Below are 21038 nucleotides of genomic sequence, written 5' to 3' on the forward strand. Positions count from 1 at the left end.
TTTACATATTTCACTCCTAGAAGCATACATAATTTACATAATGTAGTGCCTATGCCCTCTGTTTGGTCAGTTTAATTAGCAAACAGGAAGGTTATTCATATAGAATTGAGCTGATGACAGATCCTTAAAATGTTTATAATTGTCAAAATTCTGCTCTAAAGCCTTTGATTTGTACCATTATTGAAAGTAACCTCAGTGAGTATAGTGCTTTGTTAAAAATACATGGCTACCATTTCAATAGTCACTTAAATAAGCAGTGAGACCTGAGCAGGAAAATTCATTATGTGTAGCATAAATCACATTTCTGTAGACACTCTTAAGTCTTCAGCCCACTTGTGGTTATCTGTGTGGACAGAAAGTGACCACTGACTCCCAGTGGTGCTGAGAAATGTAATTCAGTAAGATCTAACTGTTGTGTTTGGCTGAACCTAAATTTATGATTGAAACCTAAGCAGTTTATTTGGAAGATTATCTTTACAAAAGAGTGAACTCTTAAGAGGGCTGGTAAGCAGCAAAATGAAGTCTATCTGATCAGAGATAGCCACAAGCCTGAGAATTTAAACTTTTGATTGTTTAAAATACACAATAGATGATAGGCCTAAGTAGAAGAAGAGTTTCAACTCCTCTCTGAAAAATCCCATGTTAAACTCATAGTGTGTATATGAGGAAAGAAGACCCCTAATCTTCACTACACCACATGAAGACTGAGAAGCTGAGGTGTATGTGAGCTTAACTAAGTCAGCCAGAAAGGATTGCAAAAGAATTGGGTGTTGGTTTTTTTTTTTTTTCACTTTTTGGAAGGACATTAGAAAAATCTCACAGGCTCACAGGAGGAAAGGAGATCTAGAAATTCACAGCCTTTCCTATTATTCTCTAGCCAAGAGGTAACAACCTATTCCCTGAGACGGCCCCTGCACAGCACAAGTGTTTGTATGGGATCCTTTTCAAAAAGGTTGTTTGAGTCCAATAAACATGAAAGTGACAATTTTCTTCATGTGAACAGAACAGGGCGTTATATATCATCTGAAATGTAGACATCACATAAATTCTGGAGAACATCAAAAAGGAATTCTCTCCACACTGTTATGAAATGTGAGAACAGCAACAGTGAAGTGTTAAGTTTTTGTTGTGCGGTGGTTGAGTGAATGCTTATAAAACAACCCCTGTAGTTATTAGCATCATGTCTGTGTACGAGCTTGTAGATTTCATAAGGTCTCTTGCCTGAAGTTTGTGATAAACCATGCCTCTAATGCCATTTTAGGCATAAAAATGAGTATTCTTGTTAAACTGTTTTCACTGCTTGCTCCCACATTTGTTGGCATACAGTTATGGACTCTTGACTGTGTAGTTACGGACAGACTGAAAGCTGCGTTCCTTTGTTTTTAACACTTTTGCTGTCAGCACAATGTTATCATCACACTTGTGTGCCTATGCAGCATCCATTGCTCTATACCCACAAACTCAGACAAGTTCCATTAGCAGAAATGCAGGGGTTTCCCAGTTGCCTCCTCATTTTCATATTTTCTTGAAACACACAAAAATATCCTTCCCCTCTAAATCGCCCAATATTCATGCCCTCTGCAGTCCTTCCTACTTGTTTTCACTAAGTATAGCCCAGACTTAGAAATAAGACCTCTAACAGAATTCAAAAGAAGAAAAACCAAAAGAAGTAAAACCAAAGAAAGAAAGAAACAAGGAGAGAATAGCTCTGTTCTCTAAATTCTTTCCTGAGAGAGTACTGGAGCCCTGGAGCAGGGTGCCCAGAGAAGTTGTGGAGTTTCCTTCTCTTGAGAGATTTCAGACCCACCTGGTTATGATCATGGGCAACCTGCTGCAGGTTATCTTGCTTTAGCAGGGGGGGGGTTGGACTGGATGATCCCCAGAGGTGCCTTCCAGCTCCCACCATGCTGGATGCTGGGGTTCTGTAATATCCCAAAGCAGTCTGTGTGGCCTTTGCTCACCATGGAAGGTACTGCAGATACAAACACGAAGCCTTAAAGCATTTTTGGATAGCATGTTCCCAGGAAAGCATTTTCAAATACCCATTAAAAAAAGCCACTCAGAATGATTCTCCTTCACAGTAAAAGTAATTTTATACACAAGGGGGAAAAGGTATTCATGACCCGTTTTATTGCTAATTGTTTAGAGTCCAGCTGTTTATCTTGATTGCCTTTTGTTTAAGCTCTATTTAACAGCATGTTTTACAAAGGAGTGGGTGGACTGGATTCAAGCAAGTGTATTTTGAATGTCTTGTCACAAGCCACTACTGATCTCTCTTTTTTAAAAACCTGCAGCTATTACTTTCCACTAGAAAATCTTCATAGAAAAATGAACTTCCTTGTAATTAAAAAGGATTCTTTTATTTACTACTTATTATTTTCTTCTACATGGCAAGAACGGTAGATTTTTGTTCCCTAAGTAAGCCAATTTGAGTTGTACATTCCAGTTCATGAGGCAATTATGGCTAAGTTAAGAGGAAGTTAATAGCAATGTTATATTTGGTGTGTCTCCAAGCATGCTTTCACAGTTTTGATAGCTGACACAGAGATGGTCATTTTATGCAAGAGAAAATCCACTTACCACTGAAGTTACTTTGCCAGATTCTTCACACTGTCTCCAGTAATAATCAAATGTATAAATTAACCCTGTTATTAAACAATAAGCCTTGATTAAATATCTGTCTTGAGTATCTCCATTCTCCAACAGAAAGCACATGGTTGTACTGTGCTGGTGAAGATAACACATGTGATGGCAAGTTTCACAGAGGCTCTCTAGAGCACAGCAGAGTGTACTCCTCATTCACACACTTGTCCTGCACTTGTCTGCTCCCTAGCACTGCAGACCTCGTGCCACTTGGCCATGTATATGGAACCATTCTGGAGCTGATGCTTCGAGGAGAATCCTTCCTTTGAGCCACTCCATCAAATACACTAATTTCAGTAAAATAGGGTGGAATCAGAACCCTCTGTTAGTTCTAATACCTGAAGGGGTTGTGAGGCAACACACCAGTTGTGGGTTCCAGAGTATTTTTTTAAGATGAAACCTCTTGTTGGAATGAATCATTACATATGGTTGCCTTGACTGCTTCTACTGATCCTCTTTCCCATGCACTCACTGACCTCTCTGACTTTCTGAAAAAATCTAATAGTGGAGCTATCCAAAGATATCCTTGGAAACTTGCAATCCAGTGACACAAGAGGGATATGTTTCCAAATACTGAGACAGTTATCCCCAAGGATATTTTCTATGGCAGGCCTGGCAAGTATGGAAGCTGTGATAGTCTTATTTTATGCTCAAAAAATGTCCAAGAAGTGAAGGAACTGGTGCCAAAAATATACCCTAAAATATTAGAGAATGACAGAGCTAATCATGAGTTTAAGCTGGTGGAACAAGAGATGAGATTCTGTAGCTCAGTGCAGTAGCTGGGAGAAGGCTGTATTGATCAAAAGAAAATCTGAAAACACATCTGAAAGACTTTTTCCACATCCACCTAAGTACAGACTCTTTGGCTGACACAAAGGAGCTGAGAATATTGCTTATTTTCTACATATGTTCACTGCTATATACACACTCAGTGCAAACCAGTTGTGCTCTTCTAGTTTTGAAAGCTGCTTCTAACACAAGACCTGGCATAATCACTACATGTAGAGGTGAAGAGACACTGAGGCACATAGCAGCAATGTGATTTCTCATGGTGTCAGAGAGAGACAGTGACCAAGTGTTTGGAGCCACCAGTTATCCAACTTATCACTTACAGCATAGAAAAAATAATAAAGATCATAATTCAAACTGATTTATTATGGAAATTTACTTTTACAAGTTAACATTAGTGGACTTGCACGACTTCTAACACCAGCAGGGCAAACAGATGTCAAACAAAGCAGCAATAAAATGTTGCAAGTTTAATAACATGCACTGAAAAGTGACACTGTCCATGATGTCTAATCTGATTTTTCAGGCAACTTTAAAAAACCCCTTCCACAACACACAACACTTGCCTCTGAGTTCCTGTCCTGTGGAACAGCACACTGGAGCCAGGAATATGAAATAGTTCCTAAGAACATGTCAAAAATGATCAAATTTTTGAACAAGCACATTTCTGCAAGAGCAGGAAGAGGATGAATCACTTTCTGAACAAAAATGAAGCTGCAGCTTTTCTAGACTTCCATTTCTAAGAATACTGACTAAGATCTCTTGAACTGTCCAAGTGGTACTTACAGAATCACAGAATTGTTACAGTTAGATAAGATCTCTCAGATCATTCATCAAGTCCAAGTGTTGACCTAACACCACCATGGCCATTAAACCATGTCCCAAAGCACTCTGTCTACACAGTTTTGTATGCCTCTAGTGACAGTGACTCCACCGCCTCCCCACACAGCCTGTTCCAATGCCTGACCACCCTCTCAGTAAAAAACAAATTCTCTAATATCCCATCTAAACCTCCCCTGGCACAATTTCAGACCATTTGAGTTCTCTCAGCTGATATAAGGGAGAAGAGACTGACACACCTCACCACAACTTCTTTTCAAGAAGTTGTAGAGAGGTTGTAGCCAGGTGGGGGTTGGTCTCCTCTGCCAGGCACCCAGCAATAGAACAATGGACACAGTCTCAAGTTGTGCCAGGTGAAGTCTAGGCTGGATGTTAGGAGGAAGTTGTTGGCAGAGAGAGTGATTGGCATTGGAATGGGCTGCCCAGGGAGGTGGTGGAGTCACCATCCCTGGGGGTGTTCAAGAAAAGCCTGGCTGGGGCACTTTGTGCCATGGTCTGGTTGACTGGATAGGGCTGGGGGATAGGTTGGACTGGATGAGCTTGGAGGTCTCTTCCAACCTGGTTGATTCTATGATTCTATGATTTTGTTCTCCAGACCCCTCACCTTCTCTGGACCAGGTCCAGCAACTCAACATCTTTCTTATATTGAAAGGCTCAGAATGGAACCTACTATTTGAGGTGATACCTTACCAGTGCCAAGTACAGAGGCACAGCCACCTCCCCAGTCCTGTTGTCCATCCTTCTCCTGTGAACGGCCAGTGTGTTCTTGGCCTTCTTAACCACCCGAGCACACCTCTGGCTCATGTTCAGGATTTCTGCATTTGCCAATATAATTGTTTTGTTCAGAGACAGGTGCTACAAAACTCTTGGAGAATTGCAAAGGCAATACTCACAGCAGCTTCTTTCACTTCTTCCCTAGAAGCCCCATAGTGCTTAACTGCTTTCATCTACCAGCACACTGGCTTTGTGTTTCTCTATCAGAAAACTCCTAGTCTGCCTTGCGAACCAAGGGGACAAGGGAGCACCTGAAATTTCACAAGATGTTCTCCAAGGCTCACCTCAATATGTCAAAGACACATGCTCTTCCCTTTCTAATCAAAACCCCTAGGTCCTTCCCTTTTTGCTGTGTAAGTATAACCTCTAGTAAACACAGGCCAACTTTAGCCAGAGCCTGGCTTTGGTTTGTAAGTTCACAACACCACTTTCATCTTTTTCGTGTGACTGAGCATGCCTGGAACTTGGTCCATGCTTAAGAACACAGTCAGAACCAGAGGTCTAGGCTTTACCTAATTAGAACACTACATTAAAAAAAAAAGAAGGAAACATTTCATCAAAAAGAAGGAAGAAAAAAATTGATAACTGTGATGTCCATAGTACAAGAAAACATAATATTTAAGGAGTATCTGCTATGATCTGTATTTTTAGTAATTTGGCATATGTAGCTTGGTCTAATGAGCCAACACTTAAATGGGACAGCTATGTTTCCTTGAAAAACCAGAACATTGAAACTACCTTGCTGCAGTTTATGAAAAATGGAAACTGTTTTGACTCTGTTTCACAAGAAAAGAATTCATTTCATGAAGCTGTCAGTCACTAACATTGAGATACTCAATTTCCCTACAAAAAACTGCACAAATGGCTTTCATTATATTTAGCTGCAGCTTTAAGAAAATTTAATCAACTTAAACTGTTTAGTCTTTTTCCCTGATGAAAATCATAAAGTCAAATTCACATTTAAACCTGTTTAAACTGAAGCCCCTGTCAGCACCTCTGTTTATATTAAATCTATAGGCATGAAATGCACTGAAATAAGAATAATGATATAATGTCTTAAGTGTATAACGTTAACATAGGTCCCAGACAGAAAAACGGGACAGACAGGCCTAACATTGTAAATTAATTTTCAGTGTGTTACATTTATAGCTGTCATCTTTTCTACATAGCTGCTCTTGTAGTTTTTACACACTCTACTGTCCATCTGTCTCTGTTAGTCAAAGTCTACACACTAACATCAATACTTCAGTAGAAAATGGTCACCCCCAGTTTTTCAGACTGGTTTGGCACTCCAGGTATCATGTTCCCCTAGTGCTAGCTTTCAGGAGCAACAATTAGAGTTGCCAAGGATGCTACACCTGAGATATCCCAGACCCTGTTCTGGTGGTGTGCTGTCCTTAAAAGGCCAGTGATGATTCTCCTCCACCTCTTCAAACACTATGGAATCTATTACAAAAAATAGGTAATAATAAAGGAACAAAACTGACAGAAAAAATCTGGATTTTGTGGATAACCAATCTCAGAAAACCAGATACATGTTCATGTGAAGTTCTACCTGACCAAGAAGAAATTAACCAAGAAGTCTCGAAAATTCATCTAAGATTTGGGTTTGTTTCCACGTTGCATCTCTTATGAAAACACCATAAGACTCAAAAACAAATTCCAGAAAACCCCAACAACTACTCATTCCCAAACACACACTATTAATATTTGGACCCTTTTTTCTGGGTGTTACAATCACATCTTCCAGCTTGTGAGCCAGGGGCTCACATCATACAGGAGCAGTTAATCTCTCAAAGGTGATGGCTCTGCCCTCCATCACAGGATTAGTACAATTTCTCCTGGTGTATGGATAGCACAACACTGCTTCTTGGAACTTGCTGAGGACTGGTTTTAACATATCTTAAATTATGCAACCAAAAGGACTATTTGTGCTTGAAAAATGAGGACAGCACCATGGAAATAAATTGGCAAATTATTGCATTCCAGACACGTCCAATTTTCAGAGTGACTTTACAAAAAGTTTTTTTGAAGCCCAGGAACAGTTTTATATTTACAGTATTACAGCAATGTTTTCTGCAATCTGTAGCTCTGAATGCTACCAAAGAGAAATATTTCACAAAGCTTATCATAAATGAGACTGTAGATTTAAATCAGTACAGATTCCTTGAAATCACCTTAAAGAAACCAGAGCCAAAACCCCAGGAGCACTGGGACTGGGGTAAGGAACCACATTGTACAGATTATAAATAGCTCAGACCCTACACAATCTAAAAGTTTCTAGAATGGTCAAGTTATATAAAAGAAAAAAAAAAACACATATAAAACTATTTGTTGGTTATTACTTATGGAGTTCTTTATTTTAAAGCACTGGAAAAAATATGGGAAATTATCTTTAGTCAATGCATCTTTTTAGTCTTGTTGAGAACTGTCATCTCCCTTAACACTGCATTCTTGTGAAAGTCTTCCTGGGGTAGCAAATCAGGGCAACGTTCACACTACATTTAATAACTTCACACTGAACACCAAAGGCAGGAGGGAAACTATCTTTGGTCATATGATCACGCTTCAGATTTTGGAACTTCTCCCCATGTGAAATCAGGATAGAAATTCACCCAGATTTCAAACACATGAATTCAATGACTTAAAATAAAAAATAACTGTTGGTTTGTTGGGATTTGTTTGGTTTTTTTTTTTTTTTTGGACACAGAAATGTTCCTTATTAATGTCTGGGAATCTCCATATTTTGCAATGAAGATGATAACATCCTTCATATGAGGTACACTGTGCTTCAAGCAAAACTCTCCCAGCATTACTTTTTTGTCAAAATGCCACCCATAAACTTCTAAGTGAAAAACAAAAGTTACATCTCTACATATACAAAGGCTACATATGCAAAGAGTGGTCAAGAAAGAAGTCCCAAAGAACTTAACACTTAGATGCTGCATCTATTTATTTATTTCTCTTATTTTTATACTTGTTTACAAGTGAGTCATTATGACGAAAATGAACAAAAAATTCACTTTGCCTTCTCTGGATACCTTCTGTTACGGCTTCTCAACATCTTAATTTAAGTAGAAGCAAATCAGAAGTAGACATGTGACTAATATACTAAAATTCAGCAAACTTAAATGCACCAATAACTGCTAAAGGCTTTATTATTATTATTAAATCACTAACTCCATGGCTATTAAATTGGTCACCACACACTCATTTGACTGACAGTATTATTGCCCTGATGGTTTTTCTCTGTTACATGTACTGTGCTCTTGTAACAGTCTTTGTCTTTTTCTCCAAGTTTTTCTATTTTGGCATTGATAGCAGGAACTGGATTTGTCTCCTAGTCCACGCTACCTTCTCCTCCCTTTTGACAGGATACTCACTGGAAATTTGCATTTTTTTGCACAGCCTGCCAATCTGACCACTAATGTGGTTAAACAACTGCCAGCAATAAATTTTGTGCATCTTAAGTTTCCCTCCCAATGGTACCAGATGTGATTCTTCAGGCAACTGCTCTAGAAATGCAGTACACCACATCTTGTATGTTCTTGCCCATTTTTCTCTTTCTTTAGCTCCTGTGAATCTTGGATTACCCTCCTGCATCCTTCAGTGTCTATCACCTTAGTGGACCAGGGTCTCAACCAACATAAAACTCAGCTCCACGGAAGTCATTGGAACATGAATGATTTATACCTATCTCCCCATCTTTACAGTTCAATCTATGTGAAACTTTATCTCAGAAGAACTACAGTGAGAAGAGAGAAAAAGACGAAACAGAATCTCCTAATGCTTATTATTGTGATACAGTCACAAGAATCAGTAATCAGCTACAGTTTGTGAAGTTCAGCAAAGGCTGTAAAAGATAACAGAAAGGCAGAACACTGAGGAAGCTCTTTTTTTTTTTTCTCCTTTTGAAGTTTTTTTTTTTTCTACTTTTGAACCCACTGCACACACTCTACTGACTCAAACTGTACGTCCTCCACATGCTACTCCACCACTTGCAATATATTTCTCACATCTATTTTGTTCTCCCTACTTCTCCTTCAATAAATAAACCAGGGAAAACCCAGCAAAGCAGTTAGGCTTTCTGGAACAGACAAGGAGGTGAGCCCATGCCACATCAGTGGGATCAGAAATTCAAAAATGAAGGTTGTGTCCCTTTCCTCCTACATTATCAGTCACCAGCGCATCCCTTTTAGATTCACACGGGACTTTGGCCCAGGCTTTATGCTGGGAATCTGACCTGCCTCAGCTGCAATGGAGTTATCAGCATTCAGGTTTTGTCTTTTTTGTTCTTTTGTCTTTTTTATTTCGAAACCCCCAAACCCACCAGGCTAATCTTCATCGCTTGCATTTTAATTGCTTGGAAATGCCAGGCTGTTTTGGTTCAGGCAAACCACAGAGGCAATGTTTATCACAGTTGTTATGCTGCGAACCAGTTCAGTTCTCACCAAAAAGAACTGTTATTCCCACCAGTGACATTTTGTTCTGAAAACAAGGCTACTGATTTGGCTAAAGGAAACAAAACAGCCTTTCCCACTCTGAGATAGCTACAAGACTCCCATCTCGACCATGGAACAGTGGGGAGGTGCCACAGAACCAAGGATGTTATAGTTTCTGAAGGACCCTTTGCTGATAGAGGACAAATCATAGTGAAAGATGCTTCATTTTTCCTGCATTCCTTATGGAACAAGATTTCCAAATAATCCTTATTTTTGGAAAGAAAATCTGTTATAAAATGCTAGTTAGGGTTAATATGGCTACCCTTCCAAATAGATTTGTTGTTAATGTTGTAAGAAAATACCATTTCATGTGTTGGCTAGAGCCAAGCAGGAGTGAGAGAGACACTGATATTTGTGAGCAGGCAAAATATATCAGTTTTCCGATCACACTATTACCTGTCCTGTATGGGTGACATTGTGAGCCACCAGCAGTTTGGTTGTATCTTGGACAGCACATTCAGGGAAAGGTCAGGCTCACAGGTCTTCAGCTTAGAAGAAGTCACCATAGCTAATGAATAAAATATCTGGATTGCTTCAATGAACGTTGAAGAATTCCCTCCAGTTTCCTCTCACGTCAGAAAACCAAAAAGGCAAGTCCACCTGCGCAAGCACACCCGATGGAATGTAGGCCAGGGTGAAAGTCCTGGGCTCCTTGATGAACATGCTGATGTGTAGGAACTGTGTCAGTCAGCAAAGGACCGCACCCATCGCTGAAAGGGAGAACGGCCTCTGCTGAGCAGCAGTGAACAACGCTTTAAAGGCAGCAGCTAAGGAACATAATAAGGAGCAACGTTGGTGGGGATTAAAGGGAGGTAGCAAGTAATTATCCCAGTTGGAACTCAGCCTAGAGTAGCACTTCAAACTGTTTTCCTTTTTCATGAGTAATTACTATGAAAACAATCAAGCTAGACTGTCAAAACAGATGTCAGTATTCCCTTATTAAAAGGGAACCTGTAACTCAGCACATCAGATGTTAAGTTGCAGAATTTTCACATGTCTGTTAGCAGTGTGTCAAAATCAAGAAATAAAGGTAGTACTCCAGGTGCAGATGTCCAGAAAGAAGGGGCTGAATTCAGATGGGGATTCAACAGCAATTTAAAAAAAACCTAATAATACATATTTATCCCTAACAGAGCCCTTTCACACCATTTGTGGGCCAGCTGTGACCTTTGTGACAACTGAGGGACCAGTGACTGTAGTGTGGAGCAATCTGCTGGAATTGTGTCTCATTGACGAAGACAGCGCTTAGCTGAGCCACTGCCATCGCTTGTGAAATCCATGATCATGTAAAACCAAGAAGTTAAGGTGGTTGGTTGAACATGAGGCGCCAGGTGTCTTTCAGTTTGTGAGACAATGGTGATAACAAACAGGAGGACTTTCCCAAGCAGCTGGTGTCTCTAAGAGTTTAATGTGAACACCACAAAAGGTTTTTCATGTTACTTTCAAGTATAAGAGCAGTTCTGATAGTATCTTCTACCAAACTTTTTATTCATTCCAAGCTTTCTTTTGTTATACAAGGGTTTTTTTCTCTTGTTTTGTTGTTTTCCTGGCAAACACAGTGAGCTTATTTGGGTACAGCAGTATATCTTGACAAAATATTTTGAAGTTAAAATATTTCTCTTTTTATTAGATGGAATTTTAAAAGTGGCATTTTGGCTACTCTGAAATTGTTTCTACCCTCTTGAAAGTTCTTCTGTGCCAGGATAGTAAATAAAACATAATGGAATTAGGACATAGTTGGGTGGTTGCTGGGCATTTTTGCTTGTGGTTTTTTTTTTGTGTGTGTGTTGTTGTTTGGTTTTTTGTTTTGTTGCTTTGCTTTTTTGTTTCAAGCAATGAGGTAAACTATAAGTAGGAAGCAAAGTTCACCATAAACATTACCAGTGTCTATGTGTCTAGAAATATTAGTTCTTTTTATAGTTATATGTAATGATACAAAAAAAGCCCCACCTTTTGGGTGTCTATCATCAGCGAACCTGCTAGTGGACTGGAACATACAAAAGATAGTTATAAAGGGGCAGATGAAAAGCTAGGTCAAATCGGCACCAGTGGAAATTCCTTGTCATCATTGGAACTTGCCTGATATAAATTCAGCTTTAGAATCCTGAGTCTTTCTAGATTCAGTTTTCTAAACAGAACTAAATGAAAGAGCAGGATGCATAGATTAGTCAACCTCTGGAAAGCTGTCTTGACTTTTAAAAGCTAAAAAAATAGAAACAGCCTCTGCAGATAATGCAGTACTGATCCAAGAGCAGTTAATTTTAGCTTTGAATGAATGAGGACTAGTTTTGCCAGACTGTAAAAGCTTGCCTTTCCCCATACTGCCTTTTTTTCCTTCCATGTAAGCGACACCATGCAATTCGTCTCATGCTAAAGCTTGGATGGATATTATTGCACATTAGAGGAAGTTACACAGTTTGCTGTCTCTGAGAGAAAGGAGAATAGATCTTTTCTGGATTACTCTGTCTGAAATACGGCTGTCTTCAGTGGCTGGATTCTGAATTCAGTGGCTTGGGAAGTTTCTAGCTCATTTTAGAGCTTACAACTCTTGCCCAGGATATGTGGATTTTTAAATCTACACTTTCCCCAGCATCTCATTGAAAGTACATTAAAAATTATTGAGTGGCCCAGGTATGAATTCTGCATGCAAATGAAATAGCCACCTTGCTAAAGGGAACTGACAAAGACCAGCGAGACCAGGTAGGTTAAGAGTGGGAAGCCAAGTGCAAATATGGGCCTTACCAGCTCCACAGTACCTGAACAGGACAATCGGCAGTGCCAGCGGTGGCAGCCAGCTTCAGCAGGAACTCCAGATCACCCGTAAAGATAATGGTGATAGGCAGGTCTCAGCTTTATCCAGAAACGCATGTCAAGAGATGGGACGTCAGTGCTGCCTACAAGGTTCAGACAGAGTCCAGAGACTGCAAGGCAGACCAAACCAGTGAGGCAGAACCAAGGTCAAGCCAAGTAATCAGACTGCAGATCAGAGTTTGGATCAGCAGAATCTGTGGCTGGACACAGGCACTCCTACAATGTTACCCAGTGTGGAGGAAAGGCATAAACTGAGCTGGAATGGGTCTCCTGGGCCCATGGATGAGAGAAGTGTGTGTGTAGTTGGAGTCCCCAGAGGAGATTGATCAGGGTCATTCAGACTAGTAGTGCACTGGTTACCCACATACCACTGAGAAAAGCTCACCTTTAAATTATTTTGAAAGAGCCTGGCTACCTGGGAACCATAAAAAGACTAAGCTGAATTCTTGAATCCAAGTACGTGCATTAAAGCTATCCTAAACTAGATGCCAGTTAGGAGGTACGTTCTAGGAGCCTAAGTGTACAAAAGAAAATAGTGATTAAATCACAATCATTTCCCTCCCCTTCACTCCAGAAACAAGACCAGATCCATATATCAAGCTATGTTCTTCTAGCACATAGAAATGTCCCTATTAACCTTAACTCTGCCTTGTTCTAAGGTAAAAAAGTAATCTAATATGTATTTGAGAAGCAATTTTAGCAAATCACCAAGCAGCTTTACCCACCAGTGAATGTATTTGTATGTACTCTGAAACTGTCCGAGTGTAGCTGAATGCTTCCTATTATTCTGACTACTAAAAGAATAGTAATGAAGCAGCACTTCTTTCCCTTTCCAGATTAAAATACTCAGCCACAAACTTAATTTCTTTTAGTTCAGTTTTAAGGTGGTATCCAGATTAAAATACTCAGCCACAACTTTCAATTCTCTGAGTTCAAATTTAACTTGGTACAATTCAGTTATTCTGGTAAATCTTCATTTGGTAGAGTACAGCCATGTTATTTTCAAGGTCAGAAATGGCTGAAGGTCAGGTAGGTCCAGACCTTGGAACATGGGCACAATTCCCTTCTCCTACTAGTTTGCAAATGCAACATGCAAATGAGACAATGGAAATCAGTCTTTGTTTTACAAGAGGGTGGCAGCTGTAAGAGGTAAGTACAATGCTTGTTGTCTTTGTGTATGATTTTAACATTCCCCATACAGAAAATACAGTGAAGGGATTTTGGATTCAGCTCATGCAAGATATACTTTTTACATCACTAGAATCTGAAATAATTGCTTGCCATTCTTTTAATTTAAAACATGTTGCTTTCTTTTTTTCCATTCAGTGAGGATAGGATGACATAAACTTGAAAAGTCATACCTGGAAGGCCAGGTACCTGCCTATCACCAGATTCACTCTGCTACTATTTTCATTTGCTTTCCTCATGTTCTTCTTACTTCCTATTCATGTGATTTACTATATTAGCAGTTACAACTTGTAAAGAAATATTAAGACTTCTGTATCTGAATACCAAATGATAAAGACCTAATCCTGAAAAGATATTACTCTAGTATGGCTTGATATGTTCGGCTTCACATGACCTGGTATAGTCTGGGGAACTGGCCTCAAACCATTCTCAAGAGGAGGAAGTGGCCCTTTTAGATTCCTGGCTATCAGAACTACATAAACTGTAAAGAATCCTAAAGTTGGTCACACTTTAACCTCCTATTAAAAAAAGAAAAGCAATATGTCTGCAGTTTAGAAATCTAGGACAGGAGATAAAAATCCACCATAACCAGCTGAAACTACAAGGAAAGTTAATATTGGCAAGTTAGATCTAACCAAGATGGGTTCTGGTCAGGGCACCAGAGTTAGCACTACCTTTTTGTACTATCTAGCATGCTGTCAGTGAAGCCCGTTGCAAACTATCTTTAAAAGTCTACTCAGGGTAGAAGGCAAAGTATTTACAAATTGCATCCAGCCTAAAAATATGCAAGTCAGTTACTTAACTTAATCACAGGGTTCCTTATTTAATCCCATTTACCAATTGCCAAACTAAGCAGAACTGAATATAGTGAAAATAGAAAGCTTGATCAAGAAATACAGTGAAAAATCCAGATAGTGAATATTGGAAAATGATGGAATGTTATAGGGAGTAAATGTTAGGCATGAATTCACCCTTCTCAGTTATCTGCAAAAGCCCGCTCTCAGTACATTTGGTTCTCCAGTTGGCTCCTCTGCAGCCACAGAGATAGCAGTTAATTGCTTCAGTTGATTAGAGTTCACAGCTGCATCTGCAGAAAGAAGGCTACTTTTGAAATTAACTGAGCTATCAATCAACAGAATAATTTGCTAGAGTAAAAAGCAACTGGTCAGCTGTACACTTATCAACAAAACCAGTAAAGTTCCTCTGGGAAAACTCCTAATGTTCGATAAAACAATCATATGCTTCTGGCCAGCCTTAGACATCAATATAAACCAGAGCCTGCAGTGTTTCAACTATCCTCAACACTTCTGCCAGCTTTCCTTTCCACATCCTGCCATGTTTACTCAAAACATCTTAACACGTTTCTCTATTTTAACATGCAGCATCAGGCACAGACAAGGCGTACAGGTGCATGGTTCACCCACGGGATGCTTTCTGATCCCATTTTCAGAATGACTCCACACAATACAGTGTTACTCTGCTGTTCTCAGGATCAGGCAAACCTGAAGTTAATAAGGACCTGGTACTATTACAGGCCAAATTCCTAAGAAAGCAAGCATGAAAATCTGCTGCTCTGAATATTTACATGAAATACCTCACCACGCAGATCTGTTAGCCATTGCAACCTAAAGTACACTTGGAGTACACTGGAGTACAACCTGAAGCACATTTCTCCTGCAGACAGCATACTTAATAATTTCAGTTTTGAGGGGAAACTTGAGCTATATACTATTGTAATTCCTTCAGTCTGATTCACAGCCTTCAAATGGATTTTGATCAGCTTTGCCTGGTTTCCCACAGGGATTTCTATTTACTAATTCTGAAATAAGCTCAATAATGCAGATAACAGGCCTTATTTCTGTTTTTATCACTGGCAGTCTCCTCTTCCCCTCCCTCTGTTTGGAAACAGCAAAAAATGGGTAGAATCCTCTCCCATAACTATGCACCTTTTGCATGTTCTGTAGCTTTCTGGTCAATAGCAAACATATTTGTTACACTTGTGTTTCTGTTCATCCCTCAAACCTGAACATTGTCATAGCTAGCTCTAGACTATTCCCCGTAATTAAGTATATCAGGTTTCCTTGTATATATAGCCTCTCCTTCTGTGGGTACTTGGTGTATTATTAATGCAGAGACCCTGCAAAAAAAAAAAAAAAGGGAAGTAGAGAAATACAATTGTGTTCACCTTCAAAGAGTCTCCCTGTGTCTTAGCTTATGTGAGGAAAGTTGTAGACAACTAACTGATTCAATCCACTTCTTCCCACAACCTAAGCACTGGGTCAGCTTTAACTGCTGATTGCCCTACAACTGCAATGATGTATGCAAAACTAGGGGACACAGTCTCAAGATGTGCCAGGGGAGGTCTAGGCTGGATGTTAGGAGGAAGTTCTTCCCAGAGAGAGTGATTTGCCATTGGAATGGGCTACCCAGGGAGGTGGTGGAGTTGGCATCCCTGGAGGTGCTCAAGAAAAGCCTGGCTGGGGCACTTAGTGCCATGGTCTGGTTGATTGGCCAGGGCTGGGTGCTAGGTTGGACTGGATGAGCTTGGGAGTCTTTTCCAACCTGGTTGATTCTATGATTCTACTCAAATACACCCACACTGCAGATAAGAGACTAAAACCCACTGTTTATCAAAGAGAAAAGCTGCAGGAGCATGTGTTGCAGTGCAAGTTAGCAAGCCATATGCAGGATCAGGCAGCTTGTGCACCAAGGTGTTTGGAAAGTGCTGACTGAGGTCAGTTTTTAGAGACAAATTATTCCAACGATTTATAGTCTAACTCACAGAACCAACAGAATACAGGGAGTGCAGCAGAATCCAGACTCAGCCCTCTCATCCTACTGTCTTGGTTTTGCCAAATGTTTTCTCCTTGGTTTACACTGTGTCCCATTCTGATAAATAATGTTAATAATTTTTCTTTCTTCTTTTTGAATGCATCTAAAACTTTATAGAGGAAAAAATGCTGATATTCAAGCATCATGGAAGAACTGAGAGGCAGAGTTCAGTAATACGTAGTTATACAATGGTTTGGTTGGAAGGGACCTTAAAGATCATCTAGTTCCAGGAACACCTTCACAGAATCACAGACACATTCCAGTTGGAAAAGACTTCCAGGATCATCAAGTCCAACATTATCCCTACTCTACACCCTTAAACCATATTCTCAAACACCACAACCAGGGTTGGTGACTCAACCACCTCCCTGGGCAGCCCATTCTAATGCCTGACCTTCCACTTGACCAAATAGCTCAAAGCCCCATCCAACACAGCCTTGAACACTTTCAGAGATGTGGCATCCACAACTTCTCTTAGCAGTGTCTTCCAGCATGTTACCACCATCACTGTAAAGAATCTGGTTTTAATATGAAGGTTTTTGCTTGAGTTCTAGCTTTTGTAGAATTTGTCCCCTGTGCAGAAAGTGGCACCACACATCCTGCACAAATATTTATTATTTATCAGCAAATCTAAAAGACTCATTAGAACACTGACTTGTCTTTGTATGAAAGTCAGTGTCTAGATGGCTTGTTAATGACTGGCTAGCAAATATGAACCTCAGCCTCTCCCACAGTAAGATCTTTATCAGTCTGTCTCTTGATGACTGGGTGCACTGCCTCACGGTCATTCATTTTTGCTGCAATTAAACAGGTTAGAGAATCCCAAAATTCTGTTGCACTACAGAAGGTGTTTGTCTAATGCAAGGCAGCGATGCTCTAGCATTTAGTATGTAGATGGCAAGGGGATAGATGTGTCAGACAAAATTCTTACGACAGAGGATGAAACAACTCTTTCACTGCAGGATAGTTACATAATTCTCAGGAGCTAGAGGCTTAGCTACAACTTAGGAAGAACATCACTGCCCTTCAAACTCTGGGAAGGGCAGGGATTTTATTAAGTGCAATTAGAAGAGAGTTAAGGCAGAAATGAACACATTATAAACCTCCCAAGTGTCTTTCTGTAAATACTTAGACATTTTTGTGTCCTAGTCTTATCTTATAGAGTATTTCTTAAAGGTATACAGCCCTTCCTGCCCACACAAATGAACACATACAATTATATGAGGAGTATTCTTGTTACAAGTTACCATTATCAATTAAGAATGAAAGATCAGTCTCTCCATTATTCTGGTTCAGTAAGTACAGCTTTTGGTGTGTTAGAAGCTGCTTTCTACAGCAATGACCTCTCTTCAAGTGCTTTCTAATGGAATTTGGAGTTCACAAAAAATGCTGAAGTGCCTGTGCTTTGAGGAAATGAGGAAAATGGAAATGCCATTTCTTACTAAAATATTAACAGCACATATCCAACAGCTGGGTAGCAGGGCATCTTCCCCTCAACTGTCAGTATTGTCAGATGATTATCTTACAGCAGTGAAATTGAACTACATCAAATAGGTTTAAGGTGGAGAAGGTCAGGCCCATAATTAATCTTATCAAGAAGCAGAACCAATCCAAGGGAAAACATCAGATCTGTCCACTTTATATTAATATTTGTATTTTTTCAAAACAAATCCCCTAAATCCTTTGAACAAAATCACTGGATAAAGTTACAAAACACAGAGATATTTTCAATTTTCTCTTTCTAAACTGCCTTTTAATGTCTCTGTTCTACCACAGGAGAAAAGAGTTTGGGGCTACTGTTCTTATGAAATATTTACATTTTCTTTCAGTTTAGGTAGATGAAAATAAAATAGCTATTATAGAAAGCTGCATCTACTTATTTTAAGATCGAAAATATATGCATTAACAGTCTCAAAATGTTTTTTTCCAGAAGAGAACCAAAAGAACTAAGTGCTCTTTACAGGGCATGGTTAACAACAGTAAACTAACAGAGGGGAACCAGTCACAGTAGCTGCGGGTTGGCAGGACAGAAATGACATGGAAAGACATATGCTGTGAACTCCATATAATTAGACAGCCCACCAGGCTCATTATGTGCTGCAATAGCAATACAGGTGTTATTACTCAGGTTATTTTTGAATAATCAGGGCTTTTAACTAAAATCAATTAAAAAATCAGCAGTAAATGAAAACCCCATTATTGTCACCTATAGCTCTGTCCAGATGCTCATCAGGTTGTAAGCAGTTACTTGGGTTCTTGGCTCTCGTGGATCTGATCCGCATTCATTTTATCCTCCTGTCCCTTCACTAATTAAAGTTTTAGAAATGCTTTCTGTAAGCTGTGTGCAGCATCTGAGTGCAGCACAACCGTGCTTCCTGTATGGGTACTGACCCATAACTGTGAACAGATGTGCTGCTTCGACAGTGACGGAGGTTACAGATGTTCTGCTGCCAGAAAAAAATGCTGTTATTTCAGTGAAGCAAGAGTAACTCAGAGCACCTTGACCCATCTAAGGAACACCTTACCCTTTGCTTTACTGTTCTGCCAGGTTTTTCTTCTTTTCATATAATGTTGTCAATGAAGCTTTAATGTGTGGGAGACAAGGCTATTGCTGTTTATCAAGCCCTTTGAAATGTCCAAAAGCTTTGCCAGAACTGAGAAGCACAAATTTTATTGAACTGACTCTGCAGTGAACTCTCTGCATCAGGATATTTTTACTTCTAATTTTTTTTAACTGCCCTTCCAGTTGGTTTTATAATAAAGCAGCCCCTGACTCTGCATGTATGCCCTGCTCTCTTCATTATCATTTTCAGAAGCTTAGAGAAAGGAGATGCTGCATAAAGCAACCTTTTCTATAGTAGAGTGGTGAGTTCAGTGGGAAGAATGTCTTAAAAAGCCCTTTTGAGGAGCTTTGTGTTTTCTTGCTTCTGATTTAGTTTCTCTTTCACACTGAGGAGATAGTAATGACAGTATAAAGAGGGGCAAAAGGAGTATCAAGGGTTGATCCCTCCAGTTAAGAGACAGTCTTCCAGATGTTATTTATGCTGCTATTATGGCTATTCTTAGTGAATATGATTTCTGAGTTTGCACAAATTCTGATCTCAGCTCTAGACCAGGAAAGTTTCAAGAAGATTTTTAAGAGGAGGTCAGTCTGATAGAAGCAACAAGCCTTGTCAAAAGAAAACATCCACTGGAATGAAACTAAAAATGCTTTTTGTGACTTCAGAGCAACATGGCATTTCTTTCAGTGCCACAAACTGGGGAAAAAAACCCACCCAATGTATATTTTCTTACTTATTTCAAACATATATAAGGGACACTGCTTCTGTATCTCTGAGGATTAAAAAGAGCTTACGCTAAGAAGTTCTGCAAACAAATTACTGTTCTGTTGTTTAAATGATTTTGGGATACATCTGATAACCTAAGCAGTTCATGATTGTCTACCATTACTTTTTGTGTTTGTCTTTCTGGGAAAACAATTTAATAAAACTGTTTTCAGAAAGTGGTATAGCAACAAATTATTCTAGAAGTAGAGTTCTTTCCCTTTCCAAAGAATCACAGAAGCACAGAATGTCAGAGGCTGGAAGGGACCTCAAAAAAATATGTAGTCCAACCCCTACACTAATGATTATCAGCCTATGTTAAAGAATTAGATACCTGCAGTTTAGTGATAATTCCTATAAAACCATTTAAGTGCAATGATTAAAGATTCACCTTTAAAATAATTACTAGACAAAATATAGAGAAACAACACACAATTAAAGGGCTTTAGTACATGCTAGTATTTAATTGAGTAAAACATATTCATGTAAGGAAAAGAAATCCTACCTGACAGCTTGGGATGGTTGCTTTACAGAGATCGCAGAACTGCCTGTATCATTTGGAGAGGAAGTATCACTGCAACTCCTGCCATTAAGCACTTGAAGAATCTCAAACTGCAACTGCTGACATATGAACAAATTCACAGATAGTAAACTCAAGCAAAAGGTAGACTATCAAGCCTTTTGATAAATCACTGCAGCTACACTGCCTCCCTTCCTGCCAATAAACACATATCCAGCAGCTCAGAGATGGTTTCCAACTGCAGCAGATAGAACCCTGACAATACTGTGAAATGATCTTACTAAAGGTGACTCTTTGCCCATCTGCTTTATTTGTAAAGCACCTATGTTTGGTTATACAGCTTCTGCGTGAATGAATTCATGTTTACTGCATAAAGCTCTTATCAATCCAGCTCCATTTCGCCTAGTAGAACTGACTTTGCAAATCAGTAACAAATTCAAACAAGAGTTTTTTTCACCTCTACAAGAGACATCCACATGATTGAATGCACAAGAAGGACACCAGGACAGTAGGAGCAAAAGAGCCACTTTAGCCTGTAACTTGAGAATGGCTTGTATCACACAGTATCACAGTATCACAGTATCACCAAGGTTGGAAGAGACCTCACAGATCATCAAGTCCAACCCTTTACCACAGTGCCCAAGGCTAGACCATGGCACCAAGTGCCACATCCAACCTTGCCTTGAACTGCCCCAGGGACGACGACTCCACCACGTCCCCAGGCAGCCCATTCCAGTGCCCAATGACTCTCTCAGTGAAGAACTTTCTCCTCACCTCGAGCCGAAATTTCCCCTGGCGCAGCCTGAGGCTGTGTCC

The 21038-nt window shown here is 39.6% G+C and overlaps 1 long non-coding RNA gene across 1 annotated transcript in view; it reads right to left on the reverse strand.

The window, feature by feature from the left end:
- The window catches only part of LOC135187067 (uncharacterized), a 128868-nt gene extending 108565 nt beyond the window's left edge, over positions 1–20303 (reverse strand). The window contains exon 1 of the long non-coding RNA XR_010307177.1: positions 20208–20303. This is a non-coding gene — a long non-coding RNA (uncharacterized LOC135187067). The remainder of the gene's footprint in view (positions 1–20207) is intronic.
- Positions 20304–21038: the final 735 nt, after the last annotated feature.

Source organism: Pogoniulus pusillus, chromosome 26 (genome assembly GCF_015220805.1).
Source record: "Pogoniulus pusillus isolate bPogPus1 chromosome 26, bPogPus1.pri, whole genome shotgun sequence".
In the NCBI taxonomy this organism is placed as follows: domain Eukaryota; kingdom Metazoa; phylum Chordata; class Aves; order Piciformes; family Lybiidae; genus Pogoniulus; species Pogoniulus pusillus.